Source organism: Mus pahari, chromosome 4, assembly GCF_900095145.1.
Source record: "Mus pahari chromosome 4, PAHARI_EIJ_v1.1, whole genome shotgun sequence".
NCBI lineage: Eukaryota > Metazoa > Chordata > Mammalia > Rodentia > Muridae > Mus > Mus pahari.
The window spans coordinates 28,241,559-28,249,090 of record NC_034593.1 but is presented as its reverse complement, the minus strand read 5'-3'; the positions used below and the strand labels follow the sequence as shown (position 1 = coordinate 28,249,090).

Sequence of the window (7,532 nt, the reverse complement as noted above, 5' to 3'; positions counted from 1 at the left end):
GTGCTGGGTCATATAAAGTTTGCAAGACCAAGGGGCCTCTCTTCCCAATGATGGCCGATTAGGCCATCTTCTGCTACATATGCAGCTAGAGACTCAAGCTTAGGGGTTACTGGTTAGTTCATATTGTTGTTGCAGCAGGTTGATATTTTAATTAAGTCATTCAATAAGCTTCCAGGCCCTATCTTGAGTAATATTTTTTTGTACCTCTCTGATTTTAACAGGCATTTGTTATACTGAAGGAGCTTTGAGGCTAATACGAGCTTCTGTATACTAATAGGCACTGTAGATAGCCGTTATATTTATTTACTATATCTGTAGTTATTTACTAAAACAAGTAAAGTTTACTTAAAATCAGATATGTTGGTCTTTACTGACCTATACTGAATATGGCACTTTCAACAATGGCTTCCCCTGGCTTTTCATTGCACCAAGCCTCAGCATGCTCCCCACGTTTATATGTTACCAAGTTAGGCTAAGGTACTGGCCTCTTATGAACCATAGCTGTGAATGTTGACCCTAAGGAAACATAGCCCATAATATTCCACCTCAATGATGCTGGCCTCTTCTTAATCACAGCTGATTCATCTGCTCCAGATAACAAGTATTGATTGTTCCAGCAAAGCAAACTTTGACTTTAGTGGGTCTTGTCTGTTACTCAGTCCCCAGGCTTCCATTCCAGCTAACCAGAACCACAAGTTCTTAATTCAAATGATCTTGAAAGAGTCTTTGCTTCCCTCAGTAACTTTACAAGTCAGGCTTGCATCTTCTACACTGCTCTTAACATTATCTTCCAAGTCACCACATCAGCCTGTTAAGCTCTGAAAACTCAATATTCAGAGTTCCAAGCTCCTTCTCCAGTCCTCCCCAGTGCACAATTAGGGCTGTTACAGAAATGTTCCAGGAGTCTGGTACCAATTCCTGTCTTAGTTAAAGTTTCTATTGGTGTGATAAAAACAGCATAATCAAAAGAAACTTTGAGACAAAAGGGTTTATTTCAGCTTATACCTTTAAATTATAATCCATCGCTGAAGTAAATCAGGGCAGGAACCTGGAGGCGGGAACTGAAGTAGAGGCCATGAAGGAGTGCTGCTTACTGGGTAACTAGGAGTCTAGACTTCGGAAGACTGAGGACTTTACAACCTCAGGACTTGCTCAGCCTGCTTTCTTATAGCATCCAGGACTGCCTGCCCTGGGAGGTGCCTCCCACAGTGATCCCTCTCACATCAATCATAAATAAAGAGAACACCCCACATGTTTACCCACAGGTCAGTCTGTTGGAGACATTTTCTCAGTTGAGGTTCCTTCTTCCTAAATGACTTAAGCTTGTGTCAAATTGTTATAAAACTAGCTGGTACTCCTGCTATGATAGTCTGTATCTTTGAACTGTGAGCTAAATAACCTTTTCCTTTTTTAGTTGGTTTTATTAAATATTTTGTTACATCAACATGAAAATCAACAAATTTTGGCAAACCCAAATCCCCAGATGTCACCAAGAGATAGATATCTGTTTCCCAGGGTTTATAGAATACTGATTTAAGATCATGGCATGTAACTTCAATAAAATGTATGTCCTCACAGATGTAACAGTCCAAGATTTAGGTAGAAAGTGGAATTTTTTCATAAAAGTTATGATAAATTTAAAATATAATTATTATCAAGAATAATCAGTCTTGGCTCTCTTGTGTTTATTATCAACTTTGCCTGTGAACTCTGAGACATTTTGGTTTTGACATCAAAGCAGTAATGTAACTCAATTTCATACATAATGTATTTTGTTTTTGAACTGTGCATTCATAAGCACATTTTAATGCATAATTAAACTAAATTTCATTTGGGTTTTTTTTTTCACTTTTGGCCATCATCTACTCAGAGTGACTTGCATTTATGAATGCTTCAGTAAGTCAATAATGAGGCAAGGAGTCATTTTCATAAATTAAAACAAAACCCAACAAAAAGTAAATTCTATGCATACTGGGGAAAAGGAGGCAGTATTCCTGACTTTCAGAAATGTTTGGTTTTCTATCTGCCTGAGAGATGGTTCGAGTGTCCCACTTCTGATCTTTTGGCTACATTTCATGATTTCATCCTGAGATTGAAGGGTAGTAAGCAGATAGACAATGTCAGACTTCTTATAACCATATTGATAGAACTAAATTTGAGTAGTCTTACGTGAGTTCAGAAAAGAAAAAAAAATGTCCCCATTTCCCAAGTATAACAGATGAAGCAGTTAAAAGCTTTATATACTTCTACTTCACAGTGAAAAGCAGGTTCTTCTCATTTAGCTATAGACTTTAATGCATACTTGCTTTATTAACAAGAATTGTGTGTGTGTGTGTGTGTGTGTGTGTGTATGTGTGTGTGTGTGTTATTTTAAACAAAATCAGAAGCAACTTATTGCCTGTAGAGCTTTAGAGTCATGGGTAGTTTAGAGACTTCACCCCTACATTTCATGTAACCTTTTGCCATCTAGGAGTCTAGACTTTGGAAGACTGAGGACTTTACAACTCATAGCCACACAATCCAGGAAGTAGGGCTGACACTCAGATCCAGTCTGATTTAAGGCTCCAATGCCAGTACCAGAACTCAGTTATTTTTTATTTATTTTTTTAATCTGCCCACTCTGTATTCCACTTAATCTTCTGCCGTAAGTAGGGAGGAGAATCTGGTAGTAACTGGGAACTGCACCTCTGGACTAAGGAAAGGAACAGCTCCTGGAGCAGAGGAATGGTTGAGGATGAAGGGTGGAATTAGGGACAGTCCTGGAATATATCTATACTCTAAAGTGAATGACCTAGAGAATGGCTTGAAATCAAACGACATTTTGTTGAGGGACACGCAGGAAGAACAATGGCTTTAGAACTTGTAGAATGCAACCCAATGGTTAGCACAGACACAATGGGTGTGCCCCAGAGAGGCACAGACCGAGGATTATGTGTCCTGAGGACTTCACGCTGTCCTGGAGTTTTGCTCTGCTTGTTACCTTCACATTTCTCTTCATCTAAGAATTGTATGAAAACTCTAAGGGCACTTCCAGTCCCTCACTGGGCGGTATCTCTGGCTCTCACAGTAATAATGCTTCATCTCTTTCAGGCATTGCTGCTGGAGCAGATTAAAGATTTAATCACCACCCTAAGAAAGAATTGAAGAGATGTAGATTGTCAGCAATGACCACTGCCCTTAGAAAACATTTGGAAAAATAAATTGTTAATGAAGTTAGGTTAAGATGTTTTTTGCTCGTGGCTTTGATGTAGAAAATCTCATGGACCAATTTCAAGTTCAGAAAAATACACTCTTAACAACTAAGCTAGGGATTTTTTAAGGTCAGGGAACAAAAACAAGGGCAGTACTGGATGACGTAATTCTTCTGCTGAAGCTGGGCTGGTGATCAAGGTAATGAATTTCTTATACCCATTTTTGCCCTCAGCTTCCTGATATGATTTGATAAAAATTGCTGAAGAGTGGGTGCGTATTCTGAGGATTTAAAGTAGAAATGACTGATTGTTTTTTATATAAAGTTTAAACTTGGGATTATTTTAAAATGATTATAAAATTACTATTACAGATAGACAATAAAACAATTGATCCTTTCTTTATAACCACAAATTGCTGCCTGCCAGTAAGAAAAGCTGGTCGTGAAAACTACCTCACTTGCTCACAATTTGTTCATCTATAACAAGTTGCTTAGTTACAAATGTACTTGGGTTCTTGGGAATTTTTTTTTAAACCTGCTCTATATAATGCTTTTTTTTTTTTCATGTGAAGGTATTGGGGAACACACTGTTTTTTTCATAGTCATTCATTAGAAGAAAAATAGAATGTAGTCACACTGTAATTCTATACTGCTTGAAAAATTTTGCTGGGATATGTAAGCTGTGGGAGGCAAACAAAAGGTGCTGGAGCCTACTCATTAGAGTTTGCTCTATCCACTAATATGTATGTGTGTACATATGTATGCATATAAAATGGTTGGAGCTGCTTGTTGGAGCCTGCTATATTCATCCACTATATCTCTGTGTCTCTCTATGTGTGAAATTGTTGGATCTTGTCTTGCTTTATTTACTCAATGTGTCTCTCTGTGTGTATGTATGTGCATGATTGCCCCTCCATTTTGTCTTCTCCTTCTTGCCAGTTCCCAAAGAATTTAAAGACAGTTCCTCACCTGTCACAGGGAGAACCAGTCCCAGTAAATCAATCTGTATTACCTCAGAGAAAAATCACCTGAGTGACTCTACTTACTGACTGCTATCCATAGGAGTCCCCACCTCCCCCAACTCCCCAGTCTGCTGCTATCTGAACCAGCCCTCTATTAGCTCCACCAGTAGTGGCCTTCACTGGCTGCTATTAGGACTGACCCCAATCTCCAATTCCACACTTGGCCCTCCTCAGTTAACCCTGTGGTGTCGAAGATGGCTAACATTTATTAAATATATACTTTTAAACATATTGTTAGCATATTGTTATTATATTATACTATATTATATGATATATTATTATACATGTTCTAAAATATAAATTATTATTAGATAACATATTATTAAGTATATACTTAAGAAAAAAAAAGAATTAAGGTTAACACTGTCCAGCTGACTTATTTTCTCTAGCTGTATGGACAGTCAGCCCCTGGTTTCCAGACTGGGGAATTTTAGATGTAGAAACATGGGATACAAAAAGAATAGCCTTTAAAAACTGGTATAGTAAGAATGGAGGTAAAGACACAGCTCCTGCTATTTTTTTCTACTTGGAGCATGCTTAGAGAGGTACTAGCAAGTAATAAGGAGCAAGATTCTGGCCTAAAATCCCATCTCATGAAGATGATAGAGGACCTTAAGGAGGACATAAATAACTCCCTTAAAGAAATACTGGAGAACACAGGTAAACAAGCAGAAGCCCTTAAAAAGGAAACACATTAAATCCTTAAAGAAATACAGGGAAACACAAACACATGGTGGAATTAAACAAAACATCCAGGACCTAAAAATGGAAATTGAAACAATAAAGAAATTGCAAATGGAGGCAACCCTGGAGATGGAAAACCTAGGAAAGAGACCAGGAGTTCCAGATGCAAGTATCAAGAACAGAATACAAGAGACAGAAGAGAGAATCTCAGGCATAGAAGATACCATAGAATAATAGAAATAGAAGAGAGTGAAGGTTCCCAATTCTAAGGGCCAGAAAACATTTTAAATAAAATATTAGAAGAAAACTTCTGGGGGTAGCAGAGCTTGGTGCCTGGCTTGGAGGACAGCCGTGTGGGTGGTGGTTCTCCATGACGCTGAGAGGCCAAATGGAACGTGGGCGCCAGAGCTCAGAGGTTGGCTCTTCACCACACTGAAGCCATTAGTAAAAATCCTGTGATTAACAACAGAGGCTTCAGACTTCCACCAGGATTCAGGCCTATAAATTATTTTAAGTGGCAACTGATATATCTCAAGGTGAACTCATCCATCCTAAGGCACTCCCACTTATAGTAGAACCTCAGGATCCATGGGGACATGTTAGGTGAGAAAGCAGAAGAGTTGAGCTGTGAATTCTACCAGGAAACTCCACACAAAAGCAAACTTGCTGAAAGGGAGGAAGAAAAAGCAGAACCAGATGGAAGTTCAGAGGAATCTATCTCTACTGTAAAAGAACAAGAGAATGAGACCCCACCTGCTACATCCACTGAGGCAGAGCAGCCCAAGGGGGAACCTGAGAATAGAGAGAAGGAAGAGAACAAATCTGCCGAGGAAACCAAAAAAGATGAGAAGGATCAGTCTAAAGAGAAGAAGAAGAAAGTGGAAAACAGCAGCAACAACAACAACAACAACAAAATGATCCTTGCCTGGCTGCCAGCCAACAAGCCAGGGCCCAGAAACAGACACTAATTGCTCATTCCCCATGGCTCAAGATAGGTGCAATCTTTTTTTTTTTTTAATAATAATAATTTATTATACATAAGTACACTGTAGCTGACTTCAGATGCACCAGAAGAGGGCACCAGATCTCATTACAGGTGGTTGTGAACCACCATGTGGTTGCTGGGATTTGAACTCAGGACCTTTGAAAGAGCAGTCAGTGCTCTTACCCGCTGAGAAGATGGGTGCAATCTTAACTGAGACTATTAAGGTATGCTTCCAGAAGGGTGGCACATCAGTGGTGCTATTCAGAAGTACATCATTCATAAGTACCCTTCTCTGGATCTGGAGAGGAGACTGTCTCCTTAAGCAAGCACCGAAAAGAGAGTTAAACAGAGGAGTCATCCATCAGGTAAAAGGAAAAGATGCATCTGGCAGTTTTGTTGTGGTCCAGAAATCAAAAACACCTCAGAAATCCAAAAAAAGAAAGAAGAAGGGCTCTGCAGTGTATCCAGAACCACAAGGAAAACTGGAAGATGTTCTTCCATTGACTCTTACTCAACTCTGTGAACCTAAAGGAATTTCCTAGAGTCTCATCAGGAAATATGTGTCTCAGTATTATCCTATGCTTAGAGTGGACATCAGGCCCCAGTTGTTGAAGAATGTGCTACAGAGAGCAGTAGAGAGAGGCCAGCTAGAGCAGATAACTGGCAAAGGTGCTTCAGGGACATTCCAGCTGAAGAAAACAGGAGAGAAGCCCCTGCTGGGTGGAAGCCTGATGGAATATGCAATCTTGTCTGCCATTGCTGCCATGAATGAGCCAAAGACCTGCTCCACCACTGCTCTGAAGAAGCATGTCCTGGAGAACCACCCAGGGACCAACTCTAACTATCAAATGCGTTTGCTGAAACAAACAAACAAACAAACAGACTGCAGAAATGTGAGAAGACTGGGCGGCTGGAGTAGATCTCTGGGAAGGGTTTCAGCAGTACCACCCAGCTTCGCTTCTTCTATACTCAGCCCAAGAGCTCTATTTCCAAAGAAAGAGGCAGATAGCTCTGAGACTGAAGATGAAGACTCTGAGGATGAAGAGCACCACCCAAGAGGAGCTTACAGAAGAAAATACTAGCCAAGTCCCAGGGGAAGATGGTATCCATGGAGCAGAGAGGGTCTAAGCCTGAGCATAAAGTCCCCACTGCCCAAAGAGGGACACTGCCTAAGAAAGCTCTGTCCAAGGCCAAGACCCCTGCCAGGTAAGCCAGACTCTTACCCTCCGCCATCAAGAAGCCTAGTGGGATCTCCTCCAGAAAGCCCATGGCCAGTGCAAGAAAGGAAGCCACACTGCCCGAGAAGGGCAGATCTGCCATGAAGTCTTTCAAGACAAAAAAGTAAATTTTATAGGAAAAAGGGTATCATGACTGAATTCAAAATCTTATAAGGTCGGTGTGCATTTGTTTTAATTATAATGCTTTTAAATTTTACTTTTTTCCCCCATATGAGCATTGTGGGAAGGAATATAAACAAACCAGTATAGACGTTTGTTAGCTTAGTGATGTTCTCAGTGGCTACCTCTTTATCACTTTAATGTCTGCCATAATCCTGGACTTCATTGAACTACATAAATACCCTGCTCCCTTTGTTCATCTTAACCCCAGCCCTCATAATTTCTTTTTGTGATCCAATTTGATTTTTTTTCCT

At 40.0% G+C, this 7,532-nt stretch overlaps 1 pseudogene; it reads left to right on the top strand.

Annotated features, from left to right (window-relative positions):
• Nucleotides 1-5,266: 5,266 nt before the first annotated feature.
• On the top strand, nt 5,267-7,226 carry LOC110320258 (annotated as a pseudogene).
• Nucleotides 7,227-7,532: the final 306 nt, after the last annotated feature.